Genomic DNA, 26,337 nt, shown 5'->3' with positions numbered 1-26,337 from the left:
CTAGAGCTTCGGACTCGTAATAAAAGGTTCGCGCGTTCCAAACTGGCCTAGTCCAACCCGAGGCGGCAGCCTATTTGTGTCACTGCGAACTGGACTTTGCTCCATTTTTGTTCGTCACGATTTAGCTAATGTTAAAAGGGCGTTTAAAACCAACAAAAGGAAAACACAGATAGAATCTGATTTTCCGGTATTTCTCGCGGTTCATTCGTTACGATCGGTTGCAAATGCCTTAATGTGATCTGTACAGGATGTTTCTATTTCAAATCCGATGATTAAAAAAAACTTGTAAATTAAATGGATTCACGCTACTCTGCCTACTGTCGCCATTATCAATTACGAGGCCACACAAGCCTGTTCACCTATTGCAAGGAACAAATCAAATGCGACTCATCTAGGTCGAAATGTTTTGTCGTTGTTGTTTTTTTAATTTTTTTTATTGATATATCATGTGACTGTCACGTGATGAATATGTCATCATATGACCGATTAACAACACGACATATAATAAATGTGTGGATTAATTGAGCAATCTGGATTACAATGTAAAATTAATGTTTTAATGTTGTGATTTGACGCGCAGTTGAACCATGATAAGAGTCACATGAGATATTATTCATCATATGATAGTCATATGATAAATTACAGACACTCGAGTTACATGACTTAAATACCATTTGAAATACTCTGTCGTGTTTGATTGGTTCCTCGATATAGCTGGAACAGCCAATTTTCCGTCCATATTAGAGGGTATTTCCAACTGGCGATAAGTAAAAGAGTTACGTGATTCAACGTGGATTTACAAGTCGTCAGACATCTGATTTGATACGGAAATGTATTGTGCGAATCACGGAAAGGCCCCATCATCCGTCTGTCACCCAAGATAGGTGAAAAATAACAGTAAGCGCCTAAACACGGTCGAGATGTGTATTTATATGTTGCGGACAAATTTGTCTGCAATAATTGAGATGTTTAATGAAATGGGGAGATCATATCACAAGCCTCTAACATACCAACAGCGAACTGAGGGTAGGCTTATTTATCAAACTATCAGATCTGTCAGAAAATAATGACTTGTTTTACCTTTTCGTGCAAATCCTAATAAAAAACAGGCAAACCCACTACGAGTGTTATGACAAGGGTACCGATCACACCTTCAATAAGGCCTAGAAATAAAGAAAAAAATGAGCTGACAAATAAAAAATTAACAAATGGCTGTCATTGCGAAATATAATTATATTCCAAATCTGTAACTGAAAGGCAATACGTATGAATAGTTTCTGAGCCCTATATCGAGCAAGAACTTAAAAATTCTGCTTTGACGTAGTTATATTGAATACAGTTACATGTAACAGTTCAAAGTAAAATCAAGATATATAGAACATGTGACAAAAGCAGCTTTAAGAATAGCAATAGAGTAACTCTACAAAATCCGATTCATAATCTGTACACACACTAAACTGCCATACCTTAGACATTACTGAAGTAATATTCATGTTTGTGTACTATTAGTATACCCACCCTCTTGTATTCACTTTTGCAATTTGCAGTCCATCACTATTAAGAAAACTGTGGAAAGGCACAAGCAATTGAAGTGCATTACTTCCTACACTGTATTTCATATGTGGCTTAACGAGGACAATTTATTTTATAGTTTAATTTCAGTCAGTTTCTTTCCCCTGTACAGCTACTGAATGATTACTTTATTATTTTCCATATTATCTGAATTGCGCTGTTCCAGAATGTACAGATCCATTTCCTCGATCCAGTAACAGAATGTTACGTATACAACGTCTTTGGTTTCACTAGTGCAACTCTCTTTATCTCTCTCTCTCTCTCTCTCTCTCTCTCTCTCTCTCTCTCTCAATAAATAAATAATAATGAATAAATAAATAAATATAATAGTATAATAATATAATAATAGACAATACAAAATAAAATAAAAATTTATGGAAGAAGGGTTTGTTGTTTTGCTGAAGAGGTTGTTGTCCAACCAGTCTTTTTTATATCGACCTTAAAACAAGTTGACACAATTAAATAACACGAAGTGGGTATCTGTGCAGTGAGCATAGGTAATAAAGTTTAACATAATAGTGGTTAGGTAATTGACGAGCCTGTTATTGCGGGTGTTGGGATGATGCAATTCGACGGGGCGTATCATCATTGTCATTTAAATTATAAACGTTTTCGCCCATACGGGCATGTACGTCTGGTTAATGTCCACAAGCGGACTATTTATTTGATCCCGAGGGAAGGAATTAGAGCCTCATCCCCCAGGCATTACTGTGCATAGAAGGCACTATTTAACTGAACCGTCAGGTCTTGGGCCAATATGACTGGCTTCATAGACCCTAGCGATCTGAATGTAAGGCTATACTCGAGTGGGATAGACCCATCAAACACTCAAGTTAAAGGTAGCAATTCAGTCTGCATTAGCTGCGCTATGTGTCAACCAAGCAGTATGTGACGCCTGTAGCGATTGGTCGCCACTATGAAGCCACATCGGAACCCTTAGGCTTTTATTCCCATGTGGAGGGTTAATTAATTGTTCATGAAGTGAATAAAACGTGACTCTCCCAAGATATATTTAATATGTGCTATGCACGTTTGTTAATTAAATGTCCGGCTGTGGCGATCAGGAAGGCTCGGTCAGGGAGGAGCCTGCTCACTAGGAAGGCACCTTGGTTTATCCAAGGTATAAATATTTTGATTCCCTTGTCAAAAGGTTAATGAATTGTCGTCTTGACGGATTTTTGGAGATATATTCTGTGCCGTTTTTTTATGAGCAGCGCACCAGTAATCCCTTAGTAATAATCTGTAGGGTTATTTAAACTTTATCTATTGAGTCTGATTTCGGTGGGGTGGTTCTTGGTTAGGTTCACCCTTTTATGTCTGCTTATTTAAACTTTCCTAGGCTTGATGGTGCGCCGCTTTGTGCAGATGGGCCTATGGTCCTTGGAGTTTGGACATCATCGTATATTCTTAACTTTAGGGGTCCTAACTAGTTTCGCTACGTATTTGGTTGCCGCATTGTGCAGCCGGACCTGATGGTCTTTGGGGTTTGGACCACCTTATAGGTATTAATTTTAGGGTTATAGTAAGTTTTCCTATCTTGATAGACTTTGCCGCCTTGTGCAGCGGGGCCTGATGGTCTTGGGCTTTTTAGACCACCTTGTATATTCTATTTTTGTATAGTCTTATCTATTTATTGTAATTGTTTTCAGTGCGTCGAGGAGAGGTTGTGCCTTAATGCAGTTGCGTTTGTTGTACTACAGATAAGCTGCGGTCACATTGCTGTAGGAAAAGATATTAGCGTCCTTAATTTCATGTTTTAGAATTGTGGTGCCCTAGAAAAATAATTAGTTAATTTTTTTAAAGGTTTATGGTTGGGCTTAGTACTTGCTAATCTATCTTTATGTTTGATTTATTTTCCTAGTTTTTTGGATGAAGCTATTAGTATGTTTTTATTATTATTTTCAGGCTGTCTATTTGATTACGACAGATATCTTTGCCGAATACTCTGGTCGCAAAGATATGTTAAAGATATCTGATCTTCGCAAAGATATGTTAAAGATATCTGATCTTATTTATTCCCTAATTTTAAGTTTATTAGCCTGTGTACTAGTTTCGATAATTGTTCCTATTTTATTTTATGTGATGTTATTTTTTTTCCAGGCTAATCTATTTGGATAAGACAGATCTCTTTGCCGAATACTCGGGTCGCTAAGACATCATGACAAAGACATATCGTCTTGTTGTTCCTTACATTTAATTTGTTAGCCTGTCCCCTAGTTGTAATCAATTGAATGGTATTTATTTATTGTTTAGCGGGTCATGCACTTTTGTTTAAATCCCCACTTTTTCCCCCATGTCGGTGAGGAAGTTTATGATATTTTTGTAAGTAATGTCCTTATTTAAGTTTTGTTCTCTGAGAAAATCTGGAGAGGTCGGTGGGGTACCTCTTTTATGTTGTTTAGTCCTAAACCTAGTTCTTTGGGTTCCATACTTATGGCAGGTGTTAAAAACGTGTTCTAAATCTTCTTGGAGTGGACAGTGGGGGAATTTGCCATTTGAGGAGGTTATGTTGATGGTCGAATATTTCCCAAAGCTGCTGGCTAATTTAGTTTTGCCTATTAGTATATATATATATATATATATATATATATATATATATATATATATATATATATATATATATATATATATATATATATATATATATATATATATATATATATATATATATATATGTGTATATGTATATATATATGTGTGTATATGTATATATATATATGTGTATATGTATATATATATATGTGTATATGTATATATATATATATGTGTATATGTATATATATATATGTGTGTATATATATATATATATATATATATATATATATATATATATATATATATATATATATATGTATGTATGTATGCATATATATATATGTATGTATGTATGCATATATATATATGTATGTATGTATGCATATATATATATGTATGTATGTATGCATATATATATATGTATGTATGTATGCATATATATATATGTATGTATGTATGCATATATATATATGTATGTATGTATGCATATATATATATGTATGTATGTATGCATATATATATATGTATGTATGTATGCATATATATATATGTATGTATGTATGCATATATATATATATGTATGTATGTATGCATATATATATATATGTATGTATGTATGCATATATATATATATGTATGTATGTATGCATATATATATATATGTATGTATGTATGCATATATATATATGTATGTATGTATGCATATATATATATGTATGTATGTATGCATATATATATATGTATGTATGTATGCATATATATATATGTATGTATGTATGCATATATATATATGTATGTATGTATGCATATATATATATGTATGTATGTATGCATATATATATATGTATGTATGTATGCATATATATATATGTATGTATGTATGCATATATATGTATGTATGTATGCATATATATGTATGTATGTATGCATATATATATATATATATATATATATATATATATATATATATATATATATATATATATATATATATATATGAATATTGATCCCTACTTTTGTCAGTATCTTCCGATCTGTTAGGAAGTCTGCTATCCAGTTATGTATGCGGCCAGTTATTTCGTATAGATTAAGTTTCGCCATAAGACCAGACCAAATCGAATGCTTTTTCTAGATCGAGAGATACTGCGAATAGATGTCTGTTGCATTTGCGTTTTGCATTAAATGCTAGCTTGATGCTTGCTTCTGGTCTGAACAATTGGTCCAGGATGGATCTTTTGTTGAGAAAGCCGCTTTGTGTTTCTACAATGTAATTGTTGCTTTCTTGATAATATTTTAGTCTGTCATTAATCATTGTTTCCATTTTTTGCATATGTTATCAGTTAGAGATATGGTTCTATATGCATTGGTGTCATTTGGGTTTTTGCCAGGTTTGGGTATTGGAATGGGACGTATATATTTTACTTGGAAGCTGATGTCATAGTTGTCAGTTCGTGGATTACTTTAATGATGAGCAGTTCCAGACCTTTCTACATTTTTGAGACACATTACAATAATGCGGGCAAAATAACTTCTATTTTTATTTTTTTAAAAAGTAATCTTAGAGTCGCTTCTACGTAAGTCTTTAGTTCTCTAATGTTCTCTAGATTTTCTGGTTAAAAAGATTAATTACACAATTGCGGTGAATCTTCGAGTGTGTATAACTAAATCATTTGACACGCATAATCACCGAACATGAAAGAAATTGAGTAAAACTGAATTTAATTAATATGAAATTAATTTTAAAAAGTGAAATGCAGCAAAATTTAACTTAAAGAAACAGAACACAAACTTATAGGTAAATCAAAGAATTAATATATTTGTGAAAAATAAGAAATTCAGTGTAAACTTGTTTTAATTTCTATGAATGCTAGTATCCTGTTGTATGAGTTATCAAAATAATATTAATTATTAAAATAATTTAATTTACTATGAAATATGTTTATTTTTACCTAAATTGACAATGAAATGAATTATATGTCTTAGAGAGGGGGGAAATTTATATATTTATATAACATTTGGTCTAAGTACAACTCAGCGATGAAAGGTTTGATACGGACACGGAAATAGGAACTGAAACAGATAGGGATGAAGACAGTGACAGCAAACACACTGAAGATGAACTGGAAACAGATACAGTATAGACTGACAAAACTGAAAATGACATGACAAAAGAAGAAATTGAAACTGAAAAAGAAAACCAAATTAAAGTATTTTCTTGAAAGGGTGGGCCGGTGACCCCTCAAACTAACTAAATATATTACTATTTGACCCCCTAGGGGATATTTCAATTCTATATTAAAACCTATAACACTTAATGTATAACCAAAAATGCGACAACCTGGTGGAAAGGCAAACATGGAGGGAACAGTGGCGTCGCTAGGGGGGTGCGGGGGGGGGGGGTGAGGACCGCTCCGGGTGACACCATCTCAGAGGGGTGACACCAAAATGAAAAATTGCAAATTTTACAGAGCACTCACTGCTCGGTCTAGTCGGATTTCGTAAGCGGATAACCGATCATAGTTAAATACATGACTACCAGGCACAGCAGTGGCGTCGCTAGGGGGATGCGGGGGGTGCGGACTGCACCGGGTGACACCATCAGAGGGGGTGACACCAAAATGACATTACTAAGGATTCTGTATGGTCTATTACGGAGGGAGGACCATGGGGGTGACACCATGAGCTACCACACTGGGTGACACCAACCTGAGTGACGCCACTGGGAGGGAAAAAACTTCCGTATAGCCTCAACAAACGTAAATGGAATAAATAGGGAAAAATTAATTAAACTAAACAATTAGACCAATTATGATATGATTTTCATACAAGAAACCCACAATAAGTTGACTAAAGAACTAATAATTGTATGTGAGGAAAAATTAAATGGGGTTATAATTGTGAATAATTATAAAGCAGAAGATGAGAGGGGAGGGGTAGCTACTTTTATCAAGAATAAGAAAGGAGTAGCTTGGGAGCGGAAAAACGAGGGAAACTTTTTTTTGCGGGAAGAATGATACATATTGTGATAGAGGACACTCATTTCATAAATGTATACATACCTGCTAAGAAATAAATGTATACATGCCTGCTAAGAAATAAATGTATACATGCCTGCTAATAAATACAAAAAGCAACAATTCATTGAAAACCTGTTTAAATATTTAGAATTTTTTAAAATGGAAAACCTCATATTAGGAGGAGATTTTAATTGGGTGGGGGATCAAAATAGACAGGGTGGGTGAGCTTACTACTAATGAAATAAGGTTTAAACCTGAAATGGTGAACTTGTTCATTAAACATAATTTAATAGATATTTATTGAAGGTTAAATTTGTTAAGAAGGGATTTTACGTATGATTACAAAGACAACCCAAAAAGTAGACTGCATACATTTTATTGCACCAATTATGAGAACAACATATACAAAACCGCAGGGATCACGGATATAAAAATATCTGACCATAAATTAATCTACCTGGAAATAAATGCGAAAAGTAAACATAAATGGGTAAAGGGCATTGGAAATTGAACAGCAAAATCCTGGAGGAAGCAAGACTTTATTGAAGAAATTAGGGAAGAGATAGAAAGTTTTACAAACAAAGGGAATGGAGATATAATAACAGAATGGGACAAATTAAAAACACTTTAAAAAAGAAAGCGATACAATATTCTGCAGAAAGGAGAGAGAAACAGAAAATGGGAAAAGAGACAATCAAAAGGCAACTAGAGAAAAGAAACATAGGAGAAATAAAAAGAAACACTTGAAGAAAAACTTGACAAAATACTTGAGGAGGAAAATCGGGGAGGAGAAGTAAGAGCGGGAAAATCCACGGGAATGTATTAAAAAAAAGCGGATGGCTTATATAAAAAGGAGAAATTACGAAGTGGGGGGAGTGGAGAAAAATATACAGTTAAATTAAAAGATAATGGGAATAATGTATTATCGGGGAAAACAGAAATCTTCGAATACATTAAAGAATTTTACAGTAACCTATGCATATCACAAACGATTGAAAATGAAAATATAGATGATTACTTTAGGGGATTAAGTGCGAGATGATATCATCAGAACATTAAAGCCTATGTGATGATTTCCTCTCCATTGATGAAATTAAAAAGAGTATAAGCCAGTTAACGAAAGGGAAATCTCCAGGTGGAGATAGACTCGCCACGGAATTTTATAAAATGTTCCAGGGTGAGTTGTCGCCCATCCTAGAATGGTTATACAACAACATACTACTGAGAAATGACACAATATCTAAAACAATGAGGGAAGGGATCATAACATTAATATATAAAGGGAACGGGGATAAAAAAGACCTTGAACACTGGAGGCCCATCTCCCTCCTAAATACTGACTACAACATTTTAAGTAAAATACTAGCTGAGAAAAGGAATGGATAAAATAATTAACTTTAATCAAACATGCGGGGCAAAAGGGCGGGACGTACAAAGCAACATATTGAGCATAATAACCATTATAGATTATTTACAGGAAGCAGTTCTGAAAGGTGCTATGGTACTATTCAACCAGGAAAAAGCATTCGACAGATTGGAACATAACTATATACAAAAAGTATTGAAGAAATTTGGATTTGGAAAATGTTTCCAAGAATGGATTAAAATCCTGTATAACAAAATAACTGCAAGAGTACAGGTAAAGGGCGCTAACACAGGGAAATTTGACATCTAAAGATCAGTGAGGCAAGGATGTCCACTGTCAATGCTATTATATGTAATAGCGATTGAAGCTCTAAGCATAAAAATAAGACTTTAAAAAAAATAAAAAAGGTATTAAAATCCCAAATATAAGGGATGAAATGAAAATGTTACAACATGCAGACGATTGCACAAACTTTATGGAAGACCCAAACTCATTCAAACACATAGAAAAAGAATTTGAAAAGTTTGGTAAAGCTTCAGGGTCGAAAATTAATCATGATAAAATCGAAATACTTAAAATAAGAAACTGGTGGGGAAATCATCTAGTATTACCCTCACACATGATCAAGGATCGAGTATAAGCTTTAGGAATTTATTTCGGAAAAGGAGAAAAAAAGGAAAACTATAAAGTTATGAAAAAATTAATAGCGTAACGTAAATACATGGGCACTTACGCCACTATGTTTAAGTCACCAAGACATATATGTATTTCAGTATTAATTATATCATAAAATCCATTGACATAAAAAATAAAATATTGCATAGAATAGACAACGAGATTATTAACTATATATGGAGTTATAAGTCCCGTTAAATAAACAAAGAAACCTTATATAGAGGAAAGGAACGGGAGGACTAGTGCTACCTAGTCCTATCATAATTAAATGCGCAAATATCTTGAATAGAATAAAGAAAATTAACTCGGAACCAAAATCACCGTGGGAGGGGAGGTGGAGAAGAGGCTTTGGTTTACCGCCCACTTAGGGGCGTGTACCGCGAAATGCGGGCCGGAGCCCCGGCCTCACCTCGCACCCCAGGGAGACATTAAATGTATCCAAAATTAGATAAGAGCCAAGGTGGGATGGGGGATCCGGTATACCTCCCGCTTAGGGAAGTTGTATCGTCAAGCATGGTCTAGATGCATGACCTCATCTTCCACCTCACGGAGGAAAATAAAAATTAAGAATACTTTTACTTTTTCAAAACCCCTCCGGTGCCTCCAAACGACTCATTCAGAACACTAACAAGCTAATCAACAAATATTGAATACTCTCTCTCTCTCTCTCTCTCTGTCCGATTAGTAAAAGGGACAGGGACCCAGCATGCTGGCCAAGTATGAAACATAGACGCTGCAGGGCTATGTCACAGTGCGCCACGCGAAATGATCGCGTCTGCAGTAGAGCCTCAGAAAAACCAACATGCAGGACATGTACATACAATACATGGACACGGGGATAATTTTCTTTGAACCAGCAATATATGAGAATCCCTTAATATTTAGGGACTAACTTTTTGGGGAACTCTTTCGGATATTTTTAGGTAATTAGGATAAAAAATAAAAAGAGGGGCCTAACCCGAGTCAGGAGAAACATAACAAAGAAAAAGAAATGTGGACCCTCACTCGGATACAACCTGCCTCATTTTAATAGATAATAGATTAATGCGAGAAATCACACAGCATGAACATCCACATAAAACACTAGGTTTTCTTTTGAGTAACATATTAGTGGACCGTTTACTTGCCAAAATTCTAAGTCGAAAATAATTATAATTAAAAATAAAAACCAAAAAGCCACTGGAATAAAGAGGAAAATATCAGACAAACCAAAATGACAAAAATGATATTTGGTATAGATGCTGTCCTTACATATATATCTATAACATACACGCTGTCCTTACACATATATCTATAACATACACGCGGTCCTTACACATATATCTATAACATAAACGCTGTCCTTATATCTATAACATACACGCTGTCCTTACACATATATCTATAACATACACGCTGTCCTTACATATATATATATATATATATATATATATATATATATATATATATATATATATATATATATATATATATATATATATATATATATATATATATATATATATATATATATATATATATAAGTAGTTAAGTGGGATACCCTAGGGACAATGGGACTTAGCATTAAAAAGACCCCTGGGACACTCTAGGGACAATGGAAATTTAACATGGAGAAAAATCGTGGGTCACTCTAGGGACAATGGGAATTTAACATAGAGTTTGGGTCTGTCTAGGGACAAGGGAAATTAACATGGGAATAGAGTTTGGGTTTGTCTAGGGACAAGGGGAATTGAATATGGGATTTTTTTTTTATTTTTTTTTTAAAAAAAGTTTTTTTTAAATTTAAATTTAAATTTAAATTTAGAAAAGGGGTAGGCAATGGAAAGGCTATCTCTCTTCGAGAAATATGGCTGGCCCTGAAAAGGGCCTTTCGGTTTATGTTAATATTAATATTAACATAGATGGCATCTGTCACATCTTCTTCTTCTTCTTAAACTCCTTCTAACTACCGGTCCATACACAAGTACCCTCTTGAGACATCCTTGTCTTTCTATGTAAACTCTCCTCATCCATTGACTAGTATCTGTCCTATCAACAACAGTCCACTTTGACCTGACATACATGAGCATGTCCGTCCTAAACATCATGGAAGACACAAGGGTGGATGACTCAACTGTGGTCCACATCTTGAAGCGACGAGAATAGGTGAATCAATGCAGTGAACTGTGCTTATTTATAGGTACAGGAAGGATTGAAACGGACTGAATTCATTCACCAATCCGAACACGCGTTACAAAATTCAGTCAGCTCGCATCCAATCCGAAGAGAGCAGTCTGTGACGTCACGTGGTCTATATAGATTCGTTAGCGCTTGTGTGCAGTCAATCTATGCGACAGTGATTCAACATGAAGGAAACTCAGAAAACGATCCATTGGGGTGCACCAGCAGGGGAGACTGCCCAAGGGAACCCGGACTTACTTTCAGAAGAGGTACACTGGGATTTTGTGGATTTTCTTACCTCGCAAGAATTTGTTCCAGAACCTTCGTTACCTTCTTCATTACCGCAAGTGGAGAATTTTAGACAGAGACAGAAAGAAGAATTGGAGAAATTTATGCAACGACAAAAGGAAGCGGAACAAGCTTTTCTCCTACAGCAACAGCAACAGCAACAAGAAGAGGTAAGAAAAAAACAACAGCAACAACAGCAAGAAGAAGTAGCAGCAAAGAAACAAGAGGGTGAAAATCAAACGGCTACGGTACTGTTGGACATTTTAGCGGAGTTAAGAAGTCTGAAACAAATGTATCAGACTTCTTTATCACGACCGAAGATAATACGACCTTCCCGAGCTAAACACGCCAACCCTGTGACTAAGCCTGTCGTACCACCCTTAGTGATTTCAACCCAATCATCAGAAGTAGGCCTTGGCCGTGGCAAAGGCTTAAGGCAGTTAAAGTTGATTGGTTAAACTCACCCCTACACCAAAATAAAAAGGCCCTTTTCAGGGCCACCCACATTTCTCGAAAAGAAATACAATTTCAATTTGCCAATAACTCAAAAATAAACCCCACCCATTTTACCCTTATAGTACGTGTCTGTGTATGAGTGCGTGAGTGTAGCTTCTTATTTTAAAATCAAAACTCAAAGACACTTACCTTATATCATTCATGTATTCTTTTATCCATTTTTTTACAATCCAATTCACAATTCACCACAGAACACTTTAATTAAAAGTTCATTGACTTCTTCTTTCTCCTTGTTTAGTCTCTCTGTTTTTGAATTTCTTCACCGTTTTTACCTCATTTTCGTCCCTTCTTCTTTTCTTCTCCTGTTTCTTTTTCTTCACCTGTCTTCTTTCTTCCTCTTCTTCCTCTGAAGAATCCCTCTCTTCTTCCGAAGAATCCCTCTCTTCTTCTGAAGAATCCTTCTTTTCTTCTGACTCCTCTTGTTTCTTTTTTGGGCAATCTGGAGACCAATGTCCTTTTTCTTTACAATAATAACAGGTATCTTGACTTTTGTCTCTTTTAGTCCCTGTTTTTGTTCTTTTTTGACGGTCTGGACACTCTGAAGACCAATGTCCTTTCTTCTGACAGATATAGCAAGTATCTTGACTTTTATCTCGAAAGGAAGGAGAGTAGTCCGTCGGCTGGTCTGAAGAGAATTTTCTAATGACCCCTCGCAAAGCTCTGACGAAACGTTCCATCTGGGTAGTCTCTTCCATCGTTGTGCTCGGCTTGAGAGTGAAATGAATAGTGAAAGGACAAGACACACACCCTTTTTATATACGCTGGTTTGCCAAGACTATAAATTAGTCTGTGGTGTTTAAACTTGAGTCATTTGACGTTTTGCACTCAAGATGAAACGATCCCATTCATTCGAGAAGAAAGAAAAAGAAGAAAGTAAGAGGCAGAAACGTGATCTATCGCCTCGTACCAGGACTGAAATCTTGGCACAAATTCATGCCAGTGATTTTGAAGAGGACATGAGTGAACCAGAATCCGAACCCTCTAAACCAAGTTCACCACCCTTAGTCAACCCTGAAAAGTACTATTCCATTCGAGAGACGGAAAAGCGCTCCTCTAGAAAATTTAGAACCACGGCTTACACCTACACGGTGAAGTTTAAAGATTTCAAGGCCGACGTACCCTTGGAGAAAGCAGAAGGGTTTATCACCGAGATGTGGGATTCTTTGCTCACCTCACTCAAGCGACAATGTCAACCCAAAGAAGACGATCGCTTGACACTATCCATAGATCACGACGGTTTGAAATCCCCTGTTTGGATCGAGTTTAGCAGACCCGCAGAACTAACCCCTTCCAAAGTCATGGACAAGATTCAACACGTACAACAATCTAATGACCAGTTTGACATCACCGATGGTAAAGCCACACTGAAAATGGCTCACGTCTCTCTTCCTCAAGGGACAGGACGCAAAAAGATGTTATTGGTGGACGACCTTCGCAACACCAAAACAAGTCTCGTCCGAATTAACAACCCTCAAGACCAGATGTGCTTAGCCCGTGCCATCGTGGTGGGACGAACCTATGCCAACAAGAACGACACGGTAGAATGGAAAAGAACCTGGGAGAACATTCGAAAATCGAACCGAACCAAACAACGAAACGAAGCAGAACTCCTGTTGCAACAAGCTGGCCTGTCCAAAGACACACCCTGTGGCATTCCTGAGATGCAAAAATTGCAAGATGCCCTAGCTCCACGCTACACCTTGAAAGTGCACCCTCAAGAAATGCGGGGGTCTCTGTTGTTTCGAGGCCAAGACTTTAAGGACGGAAAATACATTCATGTCTATCATCACGATGACCATTTCGATACCATTACCAGTATCACTGGATTCCTGGGATACGGTTATTATTGTGAGAAATGTGATTATGGTTATAACAATCGAGAGCAACACAAGCATTGTGGATTGAAATGCCCAGGATGTTTGGCCTCTCCACCCTGTCTGAGCGAAGAACCAGTGCCTTGTTCAACTTGTCTGCGTACGTTTGTCAGCCCTGCCTGTTACCAGCAACATCTGAAGACGCAAGGTTCACAGCAGAAATGTGCTTGTCAACTCTTGAGATTGTGCCCAACCTGTGGACAAGGCATACTTACCAACAATGCCAAGGCACACGTATGTCGAGGAAAGAAAAAATGTCACATTTGTCACCACATCGTGGACTTGGAACACGAATGCTACGTGCAAAAATACCAACCCCCACCAGAGAAAGAGGACGGTCACAAGAAGAAAGGCAATTTCATCTTTTTCGATTTCGAATGCATGCAAGAGACTGGCATTCACATCCCTAATTTCTGCGTGGCTCATCGAGCGTGCGAGAAGTGCATTCAAGAACCTATCTTCAGTCATTGCCCTCACTGCAGCAAGATTCCTGGAGGGCGTGAAAAAATCTTTCGGGGACCAAACACGTTAGCCGATTTTGCCCAATGGGTCTTAGACCCCATCGACAAGACGTGGAGCCAAGAGGACATCGAACGTTACGGAGATTGTCATCGTCATGCCACGGTGATGGCTCACAATTTCTCCGGATACGATGGACAGTTTCTTTTGAGGTACTATACGGAACATGGCACCGAACGTCCTAAAGTGATTTTGAACGGAGCCAAAATCATTTTCATGCAAGAGGGAAAAGTACAGTTTAAAGATTCGATGAGTTACTTGGCCATGCCTTTGAGCCGAATGACTAAAACGTTTGGAATGACAGAAATGGCTAAAGGGTACTTTCCACACTTTTTCAATACGGAAGCCAATCAACATGCTGTTCTACCCCATTTGCCTGAGGCTCACTATTACGACCCCGACAACATGCGTACCGAACAACGAGAAGCTTTCTACGCTTGGTACCAAGCTCACGCCTCGGACCCTTTCGACTTTCAGGACGAAATGTTAAAGTATTGTCGTTTCGACGTGGACATTTTACGGCGTTGCTGTGGAAAATTTCGAGAACTGTTCATGGAACACGGAGGGGTCGATCCTTTGAAAGAAGCTTGCACCATTGCCAAAGCGTGTTCCTTAGTGTACCGCCAACGATTCATGCCTGAAAACACCGTGGCTGTCATCAGTCCTCAAACGACCCACTATGTCAAGCGTCAATACTCGGTCAAAGCCCTACGTTGGTTACATTACTTGTGCGACAAGGAAGACAAATGGATTCAGCATGCCCGCAACGGAGGAGGCGAAAAGACCATCGGAACGTATTCGGTCGATGGATGCGACTCAGAAAACCCCAAGATCGTGTACGAGTTTAACGGTTGCTTATTTCACGGATGTCCCGTCTGTTACCCTGACCGTGGCACTAAAAATCAGTTTTTGCAACGAACCATGGAAGACTTCTACCAGGACACTTGTCAGCGACGCCTAAAGTTAGAACAGCAAGGATACCAAGTGGTGGAAATGTGGGAACACGAGTACGATCACCGTTTGAAAACCGATCCCGAGTTTAAACGCCTCGTGGAAAGTTACCAGTTCATGGACCCCCTGAACCCGAGGGATAGTTTGTACGGAGGAAGGACCAATGCCACCTGTTTGCTGTACCAAGCCGACGAAGAGAAAGGAGAAGAAATCAAATACTTGGACGTGTGTTCGCTGTATCCCTACGTGTGCAAATATTGTCGCTTTCCTGTAGGGCACCCGCAATTGTTCACGGAACACATCGACCTGAAAAACATTCGACAATACGAAGGCTTGATCAAGTGTAAAGTTTTGCCTCCCACGAACCTATACCATCCCGTCTTACCTCACCATTGTCAAGGCAAACTGATGTTTCCATTGTGCCGTACTTGTGCCGAAACGTGCAACCAGGACCAACCTTGCCATCACAGCCAGGAAGAACGTGCCTTGACGGGAACCTGGGTCAGCGTGGAATTGTTCAAAGCTCTGGACATGGGATACCAACTGTTAGAAGTGTACGAAATTTGCCACTTTCCCAAGACACAACAGTACCACAAGGGTGACCCTACTCAGAAAGGCATTTTCGCCGACTACGTGGATGCCTTTTTGAAACTGAAACAAGAAGCCAGCGGCTATCCTTCCTGGTGTCACACTCCCGAAGACCAAATACAATTCAAAGAGAAATACTACGCACAAGAAGGCATCTCTTTAGAACACATCGAAAAAAACGAAGGCAGGCGATCGTTTGCCAAAGTGATGTTAAATTGCTTGTGGGGTAAAATGGCACAACGACCGTGTTTACCCAAGACGGAATATTTGACAGAACCTTCCCGCTACTTCCAGATGATTCACGACAAAACCAAATACATGAAACACGTGGACGTCGTTCGAGAGGATTTGATCTTGGTCAATTACGAAGAAGATCTGGACTTTGTACAAGACGACCCTTTTGGAAATGTCATCATTGCGGCTTACGTGACAGCTCATGCTCGCTTAAAATTGTACGAAGCTTTAGAACTGTTAGAAGAACGCGTCCTGTACTTTGACACGGACAGTTGCATTTACATCCATCACCCGATTCAACAGCACCCTGACATCGAAGGAGACCGTTTAGGAGCCTGGACAGACGAGCATCCCGACGACAAGATTCTAAGTTTCGTCAGTGGTGGTCCCAAAAATTACGGCTACGAATACCGGGACAAACAAGGAGAAGTGCACACGACGTGCAAAGTGAAAGGACTGACTCTGAATCATCGTACCAGTCGAGTGGTCAACTTTGGGGTATTGAAAGAAGCCTTGCAATCGAGAGAGGATGGAAACTTTAAAGTGACCACCTATCAACCGAACAAGATTGTACGTTTACCCACTCACCACATCGTCAGTCGACCCTTGGAAAAAGTCTATCAAATTGTATACAAGAAGCGAGTGCGACTTCCCAATCACTTCACCTTACCGTACGGTCACGTTGGTATTGGTCTGTATATGAAAAGGAACCCTAGGCAAGATCGATAGTTCATTGTTCATTGAAGTAACTTACCATGTCGTTGACGAAGAAGAAACCAGACTGGTTAGGAGTCAAATGTTGGACATCACCGAGACCAGGGTTTTGAGGCTTGGACACAAGAGGTGGCCCAGTATGCACGAGAGTTATTCAAGGAAAAAAGTTACTTTTCAACCTGTGTTAGTGACGGTGCCAGAAGAACCCGTCACCCAGGACAGGACTGTCGTGGACAGGCCTGAAAGACCCTTTCGGGAGGACACTTGTGTGACCTTACCCCTACTATAGAACTGGTTAGAACTTTACCCAAAACATGTTGTACAGACACTTGTGTTTATTCCACGTTCATGGTTATCATGTGCCTTTTATTCTTGTACTTAAGCCTTTGGCTTTTATGCATTTTTGTCTTTCGTATTCATGTTTGAAACATTCAATAAACGTGTTCTGAAAAAGTATATAAACTCTTGTCTTGTTTGTTTTTTCGTGTCAAAAGTGACATTTCTCACACCATGGCTACCTCTGCTGTCTCTGCTCCCTCTTCCTCTACTGTCAAAGTCATCGACGAACACTTAGATCGTGCCAGTTGGGAGGCTTTGTATCTTCGCCATCCCTTTAACATGCTCATTGCTGGACCTAGCGGTTCAGGCAAAACCGAATTCGTCAAACGTTTGATCGAACATAAACATCATTTGATCGATCGACCCCCTCAACGAATCGTGTGGTGTTACAAAGAGTGGCAATCGGCGTACAGCCTCTTGCGAGAAAGTCAAGGCGATTCCATCGTGTTTGTGGAAGGCATTCCTAAAGAAGACGACGGCATCGTCTCTGACTCCCGTCTAACCCATTTGGTCATTTTCCACGACATGTTAGGAGAAGACGAAGAAGAAATTAAACTGTGGTTCACGCGCAAAGGGCATCACCGTAATGCCAGTGTCGTTTACATCACCCAAAATTTGTTTCAACAAAGTAAAGCCCATCGCACCATTAGTCTCAATGCGCATTACGTGGTCTTGTTTAAAAGCCCTCGAGATAAATCGCAAGTGCAAGTCTTAGCCAAACAGTTAGGAACGCCTTGGCTGACTCAGGCGTACGACGATGCCACTCAAACTCCACACGCCTATTTACTCGTCGATTTGAAACCTACGACTCCCGAGGATTTGCGATTTCGTACCCACTTGTTTCACCACTGGTGCCAAGACGGAGGGCCTGTCCTGTACACGTCTCCGTCCTCGACTTCATTTCACTCCCCATAAAAAAAATCTATAAAAACCTCAGACCCTTTTTTTGTCTGTCTCACTCTCAGTGCGAACATGACGTCCCTTCAGTCGCATCTTCCCGTCAAATTGATTCGTGCCTTGTATGGCATCAGTCGAGAAAAAGATCCACAAACACGAGCTCGTGTCTTAGAAGCTAGTCTCGAAGAAGTCTTACGATGGTTCACGGTGACAGCACGTCAATTACTCCAAGGAATCATTCAGATTCCTCATCAAACCAAACGCTTTTTCGATCGAAACAAAGTCGCTTTGGTCCAACTGGCCGATCCCCGCATCGACACTCAAACCAAAAAACAAATCATTTTGAAACCTGGAGGGAGCGGTACTCTAGGAGGGGTCATCATTCGCTCACTCTTAAGATGGGATCCTAATGCCCCCAAAGTTATCCCCAAGACAAAAGTCCAACGATGCCCCAAGAAGAAAAAGACCAGGTCCCCAAGGAGAACTTCTCCAGTGGCAGGACCCTCCTCTGACCAGACACCACCCCGGAAAAAGAAAAGAAGCCCCCAGAAAAAGAAAAGTCCACAGAAAACTAGTCGCAAGAGAGGCACTTCGGCCAGGACGCAACCTTACACTCGCAAACCACGACCTGCCACGGCGGTGACTGCGTCTCCGGCAGCTTCACGTTTGTCCACTTCTCCGTTAATGACACCCAGAACTGAAGAGTACTTGGAGACGTTGATCACACCAAGAACTTCTCCGTTGATGACCCCCAAAAGAACTTCCCCAGTGGCAGGACCTTCCAATTTAGTGGCAGTGGCTGCTGCTCACAAAGTACCTTCTCCCAAAATCAAAGTTCAAGAAAGATCGGGCATGTTACAAAGTTTGCTGGATTTGTCCAAGCAAGAACTGGCTCGATTTAGTCCGTTACGTACCCCTGCACGACGTGTCATGCCTGTCCTCAAACTAATACGACGTAAAGACAATCAGTGGCGACGCGTTCCAGTATAAAAAAGGCCTGTGACCAAGTCGGGTATCAGTGTTTTTTTTGGTGCTCCTGAAGACTCAAAGATGTCACCCTCCAGAAAACCTTAAGGAAAGAAAAGGAAAGGACTGCCACCACGTTTAGCCAAACATGGGGACATGTTATCTGTCCTGTCCAAAGCTTCTCCACCCCTACGAAAAAAACTCATTCAAACAGCCTCCAAAGAGGTCATCGATACCGTGTGCGAATGTTTGAACGTTTTGAAAGGCACGATCCCTTTGTCCAAACACCAGAAACAATGCTTAGGCAAACATCGTCACGTTCTTCGCCAAATGGTTCAAAAGAAAATTCCCATTCGTCAAAAAAAGAAGATGTTAGTGCAACGTGGAGGTACTTTACCTCTCTTGTTAGGCCCCATACTGAAAGGAGTCTTGGGAACCATGTTGGGAGGACTGGTGGGAGCAAGATAAAAAGGCCTCGGAAGTTCCAAGATCTCAGAATCGACCCCTGACAACCCCATGGAAGGACGAAAACTAGCTTTAGTACCTTACAAACGATGGATGGAATACCATCGGTGGCAAGAACAACACACCCCGCATTTACCTCCCAATCCCCATTTGAGCGAGATGTCCCAGTTACAACACGAATTGCAGCCCTTGATGGATCGCCAAGATTTGTCCGAAACAGAAAAATCGCAAAAGTACGGTCAACTCTTGCAACGACTGCAACTCTTTCACCAGAAAGCTTTAGACGAAACAGCTCTACCCACTCTGAAAGATTTTAAGACCTTGATGAAAAGTCCAGCACCATCACCAGTACCAGTACCAGTACCACCAGTACCCGTGACCAAGACAGAAAAAGGAGAAGAAGAGGAAGGGTTTCAAACTCCACCAGAAAAAGTACGCAAGTTAACAACACCACCTACCTCCAGAATTGGATGGATTAAAAAGATGATGGCCACCCCTTCTTCCTCACAAGAGAAAAAGAAAGTGAAGACAGAAGTGAAGACAGAAGTGAAACAAGAACCGATATCCCCCGCTCAGACATCCTTCTCCTCTTCGACACCTACTGCTGGCAGCACACGCAAAGCATTGCAATCCAAGAAAATACCCCAAGAGAAAAAGAGTAGCATCCTCCAAGAGTGGGTGTCTTATTAACACACCAACCAACACAAAAAAAAAATGGAGAAAGTCTTAGCCAGCATTTACAACGATCCATCCCATCCTGCAGGTTACGCAGGAGTTCAAAAATTGTATCGTGCTGCCAAAACGCGACTGAAAAGTCTCCGTTTACCTCAAGTGCAACGATGGTTACAAGAACAAGCTACCTACACTTTACACAAACCCATTCGACGCAAGTTTGCCAGAAGTCGCACCCGAGTGGAAGGCATCGATCATCAATGGCAAGCCGATTTAGCCGATGTCTCTCATTTGGCCAGCTACAATCGTGGCTACAAATATTTGTTTTGTGTCATCGACGTCTTTTCCAAATTTGCCTGGGTCGTGCCCTTGACTTCCAAATCGAGCAGCGAGTTAGTGCGAGCCCTGCAACGGGTGTTGAAACAAAGCGGTCGTCACCCTCTTCGATGGCAAACGGACAAAGGCACCGAATTTCTGAACCAAGCTTTCCAAAAAGAATTAAAGAAACGTGACATTCATTTTTTTACCACCGAGAATCTCGAAACCAAAGCCAGCATCGTGGAACGTTTTCAACGCACTTTGAAAGAACGCATGTGGAAATATTTTACGCATCACCACACTCTGAAGTACATCGACATCTTACCGCACCTGGTGCAAGCGTACAACCAATCTTACCATCGAAGCATCGGACGTGCCCCGCAAGACGTGACTCCCGACAACGAAGTGTTGGTGTTTGAGCGTCTGTTTGGTACGTCCCCGACGAGGGCTGTCCCCGAGAAAAGTGGAATGTTGGCCGTAGGAGATTGGGTGCGCATTGGCAAAACCAAACGCACTTTCGACAAAGGTTACTTACCTAACTGGACGACCGAATTGTTTCGCGTCACTGGACGAGTGCATGGCCGTCATCCTGTCGTCTATAAATTGGAAGACATGAACGGAGAAGTGCTCAAAGAAACGTTTTATTTGCCCGAGTTACAACGTGTCACCAAAAAAGAAGACGACGTGTACGACATCGAAAGCATTCTGGAACGCAGAACCCGTAAAGTGGGCAAACGACGTGTCAAAGAAGTCAAAGTACGTTGGAAAGGATATCCACCCAGTTTCGATTCTTGGATCGACGCTTCGCAAGTCATCGACTATAAAAAGAAGTGACCATCATGCCCTTTCACACAGCAGACGCAGCTTCGTCGACCACTCCTCCTTCACCTAGTTCTTCTGTGCAAGATTTACAAAAACAACCCTTGTGGGTGTGGTGTGGAGAACGTGTGCCTAAAACGCAAATCGTCTTTTTCTGCCAAATCTTCGTGGTGTATTGTGTCATCGGGGCAGCCATCGCCAATTTGAGTTTGCAACAAGGAGACAAACAATTGTGGACCATTTTATTGAGCAGTTGCATCGGTTACCTGCTTCCCAATCCCTCCCTGAAATTCACCTCGAACGGGAACCCCGGGAACCTTGTGTCCAGTGCCAGTGCCAGTCACCACTTCAACCACAACCAGAACCCCATTTTAGACGGAGACACGCCTCTGACGTCCAGTAATATCCCCTCGGACAGCCACAGAACTCTGGAATTATGAGTCACCAAAACCAATTTTACTTAACCTTACCCAGTGACAGTTCCATGGAGGTGTTTCCCAAGAACACGTTGTGCTGTTACACGGCCAAATTACCTCAGGCCATCCAGTTAGATCACGAAGCCCATTGGGAAGTGGCTTTAGTAGAAATGATTCACCCGACCCAAGTCCTCAATGTCCTTCCCAATCAAAATTTTTTTGATGTGGAAGTTCATGACGAGCAAATGCAACAGTGGATGGATAGCAATGTCAAATATGACAAGAAAACCCGTACACAAAATCAAAAGTAAACCACCTATCACTTGTTCATTCCCCCAGGCTATTATTTTAGTGGTCAACATTTGGTCAGCACCATAACCTCCAGGTTTAATGTCGTGTTTCTGAAAGCTTTGGAGCATGTCAACAAAAGTGTCACCATGGAGTACCACAAAACAGCTCGTCGCTTCTTGATGAAATTTGAACGGAGTAAAATCATGTCCATTTTATTTTGTCCTGAATTGTTTGACATGTTGGGCGGAGACATGGACATGAGAAAGACCATGATCAAGAAAAACGAATTACCCATCGTTTACGACAACGAGTCTTTTAGCAAGTTATTTCGTGCCCCGGTAGAACTGAACCAAGGACTGAATTTGATGTTTGTGTACTCCGATGTGGTGGAGTATAACGTGGTGGGACACACCTCCGTACCGTTACTGCGTGTCATTCCTTTCAAAGTAGATTCTGCCACGGGCGCTGACAAGGAAGGTGGAAACACTTACCACGTCCACCGCGAATTTGTACATCCTCACTATTTGCCTGTCAGTAAGTCGTATTTGGAAACGGTCAACATTGCTATAAAAGGAGATCTGGGACAAAATATTTCATTCACCAAAGGAAAAGTCACGGTGAAACTCCATTTTCGAAAACGGTTCTCTCACGACTCTTAAGTCATGTATCCAGTGTACCGAGGGGTTGCTCAACAGCGAGGACACGGCTTAGGAGATATGTTAAAATCGGCCTTTCGTTCGGTGGCCCCGGTGTTGAAACCGATGGTGACACGCGGATTGCACGCCTTGAAAGATGCGGCACTGACGCAAGGCAAAGTATTTCTCCAAAATGTCATCATCGACAAACAAAACCCTAAAGAAGCCTTCATGAGGGCAGGCAAAAATGTCTTGCTGCAAACGGGCAAAGACATTTTAGGCCAACGAGAAACACCTATAAATGCCCTGCACGCTACCGAGTCAGGCATTCAGCAAGGACAAGGCAGAAAGAGACGACGAAGAAAACACCCTTTCACCAGACTTCAAGCGAGAAAGGCCAAGAAAAGAAGAACCGTTCGAGACTTAGACGTTTTCGATTATTGAGAAAAGAGACAAAACAAATGATGCACCGAGAATCTTGCGCTTGTTCCAAGACGGAACTGGACCTGTTCGCCATGCCCCCCACGATGATGACGATGCAAGAATCCCAGTGGGTGGAATTTCACCCCGTCTCCTCAATGACCGATTCCGCTCCCATCGAGTTTGAAATCAAAGGACAGCCCGAAGATTACATCGATCTGAATAGCAGTTACTTGTACCTGAAAGTCAAAATTCTAGATAAGACTGGAGGTGCTATAGACGATGAAGCAGTAGCTCCCGTCAACAATTTCATGCATTCCTTGTTCAGTGGAGTGGACTTGTACTTGAATAACAAACTGGTCAGTAGCAGCATGGATACTTACCCTTATCGTGCCTACCTGGAAAATCTCTTGACGTACGGAATAGATGCCAAGAACACTCATCTCAATGCCTGTGTGGTATGGGAAGCTGACGAACCTACCAAGTTTGAAATATTGGAAACTGATGAAAAGAAAGACAACAATGATGGATTTGTAGAACGAAGAAAGAGAATCACGGGAGCCGACACAAGTTTAGAACTGATGGATCGTTTGCATTTGGACATGTGGTTGCAAGAAAAGTATTTGCTGAACGGGGTGGATGTCCGGCTGAGACTGAATCGTAGCAGTGCCGCTTTCCATTTGATGGCTGATAGTGACGGTTACAAAACTAAAATCCTAGAAGCCAGACTCTACGTACGCCGTGTGGAAGTGTTACCTAAAGTGGGAAACGACATCAGTCAGACGTTGAGCAGAACGACCGCCAAGTATCCCATACGACGCGTGGAAGTGAAAACCTTCACCATTCCCAAGGGACAGCGATCCATGATCGAAGATCATCTGTTCCAAGGACAGTTACCCAAACGTTTGATCGTTGGTATCGTCGAGAATACAGCCTTCAACGGAGCTGCCGAAAAAAATCCTTTCTACTTTCAACACTTTGGCGTGTCCAAAATCGAAGTCAGTCGTGATGGCAAGACCTTGTGTACCCGACCTTTCGAACCTGACTTTACCAAGAAGAATTACTTGAGATGGTACTTGTCCCTGTACGAAGCCACCGGACAGTTAGGAACCAATACCAGTCACGGTATTACGTACGAGGATTATGCAGGAGGCTACGCTTTGTGGGCTTTCGATTTCACTCCAGACCAAGGCAGCGACGAGGGACATTTCCACCCTATAAAATCCGGCCAGATTCGTGTGGAAATTCAGTTTAAAGACCGAGACCCTGATGAAACGGTGAACGTCATCCTGTATGCAGAATTCGATAATACCATAGAAATCAACAGTTTGAGAGAAGTCATCCTAGATTACTAGAAACCATGGAAGACTGTTATCCCTCTTTACCTAGTGGAGAAACTTTTAGTGTTGCATTGTTGTTAAAAAATGATAGAGTTGTTGTTGTTTAGTGTTAAGTGATTTTTGAATAAAAAATGTTGTGTTTTGAAAAAATTGTTTGATGCTATATTGTTGGATTATTGTTAAAAATGTTAGAGTTGTTGTTTAGTGTTAAGTGATTTTTGAATAAAAAATGTTGTGCTTTGAAAAAAATGCCTTTGTCTTTTGTTTAGCTATAAGAATGTTGGATTGATGCTCTTTCATTTCTTACTATCCCTCTCATGACACTCACTAAACGTTGCGACTCAAAAACCGTGTGGGGGATGTTTTCCTTCACGTCCGCGCTTTGACTTTAAGAACCGGGTTGTTTCCAGTCTAACCATCCATTGTCGACTCATCCTCCTAAGAAGATGTGCTCCAAACTAGCTAAACTCAACGAAGCCTACGTGAATTTGCATAGGGTCAGACACAGTCTGATACCGAAGCCAGAAGAAATAGAGAATGTGAGAATGTTAAAAATCACTGAAGACCTGATATAAGAGCTCTTCAGAGAAGAAATGAACAGGGGAAAAGAAGAATGGACAGAGAAGTACAGACTTCAGAGACAGCAGCAACAGCAGCAACAACAACAACAACAACAGCAGCAGCAACCTGAAGCTGACAGAGGCTTTGTCGATTGTCGTATCGACACCAAAGAGTTCTTCTTTTCTTTCCGAAGAAGCAGACCTATCGCCAGAAAGTCTATCCTCAGAGGACATCGCATTCTTAGAAACTAAAAAAAGAATGCCATAGCAAACAAAAAAACAGCCCTTTTCAGGGCTACCCCAATACTCTAGAAAAGAAATAACGATCGATTTGCCAATGTGTGTAGGTAGAGTAGTGTGAAAATAAACACTAACTCTTTTTTTTAAAAATGTGAGGGTATGTGTTTGTGTGTTAGTAAGTACTTAAGTAAGTTGGTATGAATAGTAGATTAAAATCATGTTTTTTTGGTGTTTGAGGTGTATATTTGGAGTTAGATTGGATTGCTTTGCGTATGTGGATAGTCTAATGAAGTGATTTATAAAAAATTTTAAAATAGTGATGGGTAGCATAAAAAAGTGAGTGAGTGTTTCTTTTAGGTCCGCGCGTTGTTGTTTTTGGTCATGATGTAGGTAACATCAATTTTATGTTTTTTAGGGGGATGTTTTCCTTCACGTCCGCGCATTCACTATAAATTGAAACTCGCTGGGCAGTCTAGCTACCCTTGTTGATTGATCAACACCAAAAATAAACACGAGACTGTCTAAACTGTTGGAACTTCATGTGCATCTGGAATATGCCAGGCGCCTGTTGAATGAACTGGCCGCGGAAGCCATTGTGGAGGAGGGAAGGATAAGAGAGGAGGAGGAAAGAAGAAAAAAAGAAGAGGAGGAGAGAAGATATAAAGAAGAAGAAGAAGAGGAAAGAAGATACAAAGAGGAGGAGAGAAGAAACAAAGAAGAGGAGGAGGAGAAGGAAAAGAAGAGAAGAAGAATAAATTTCAGAATCCCAGAGAGCGAAAATTGGGATTCTGAAGCGACATATCCTGCCTCTGCTCTCTCCCCCAAAAAAAGTAAAAAGTAACTGGGGGATAAGATGTGTATGTGGCGCCAGGCCTGGAAGGTGCCACCATTAACCAGGTGTCCATGAAGTTCCAAAAAAACAGCCCTTTTCAGGGCTACCCAATACTCTA

The 26,337-nt window shown here is 40.3% G+C and overlaps 1 long non-coding RNA gene across 1 annotated transcript in view; it reads right to left on the bottom strand.

Moving 5' to 3' along the window:
* The window catches only part of LOC149799067 (uncharacterized), a 36,124-nt gene that overhangs the window by 513 nt on the left and 9,274 nt on the right, over window positions 1-26,337 (bottom strand). Inside the window, exon 2 of the long non-coding RNA XR_016420863.1 lies at window positions 1,081-1,163. This is a non-coding gene — a long non-coding RNA (uncharacterized LOC149799067). The remainder of the gene's footprint in view (window positions 1-1,080; window positions 1,164-26,337) is intronic.

This window comes from Sinohyriopsis cumingii, chromosome 5 (assembly GCF_028554795.1).
Source record: "Sinohyriopsis cumingii isolate HCF-2022 chromosome 5, ASM2855479v2, whole genome shotgun sequence".
In the NCBI taxonomy this organism is placed as follows: Eukaryota; Metazoa; Mollusca; class Bivalvia; order Unionida; family Unionidae; genus Sinohyriopsis; species Sinohyriopsis cumingii.
Note: the sequence above shows the minus strand (reverse complement) of the source record. Positions and strands in the feature narration are given on the sequence as shown.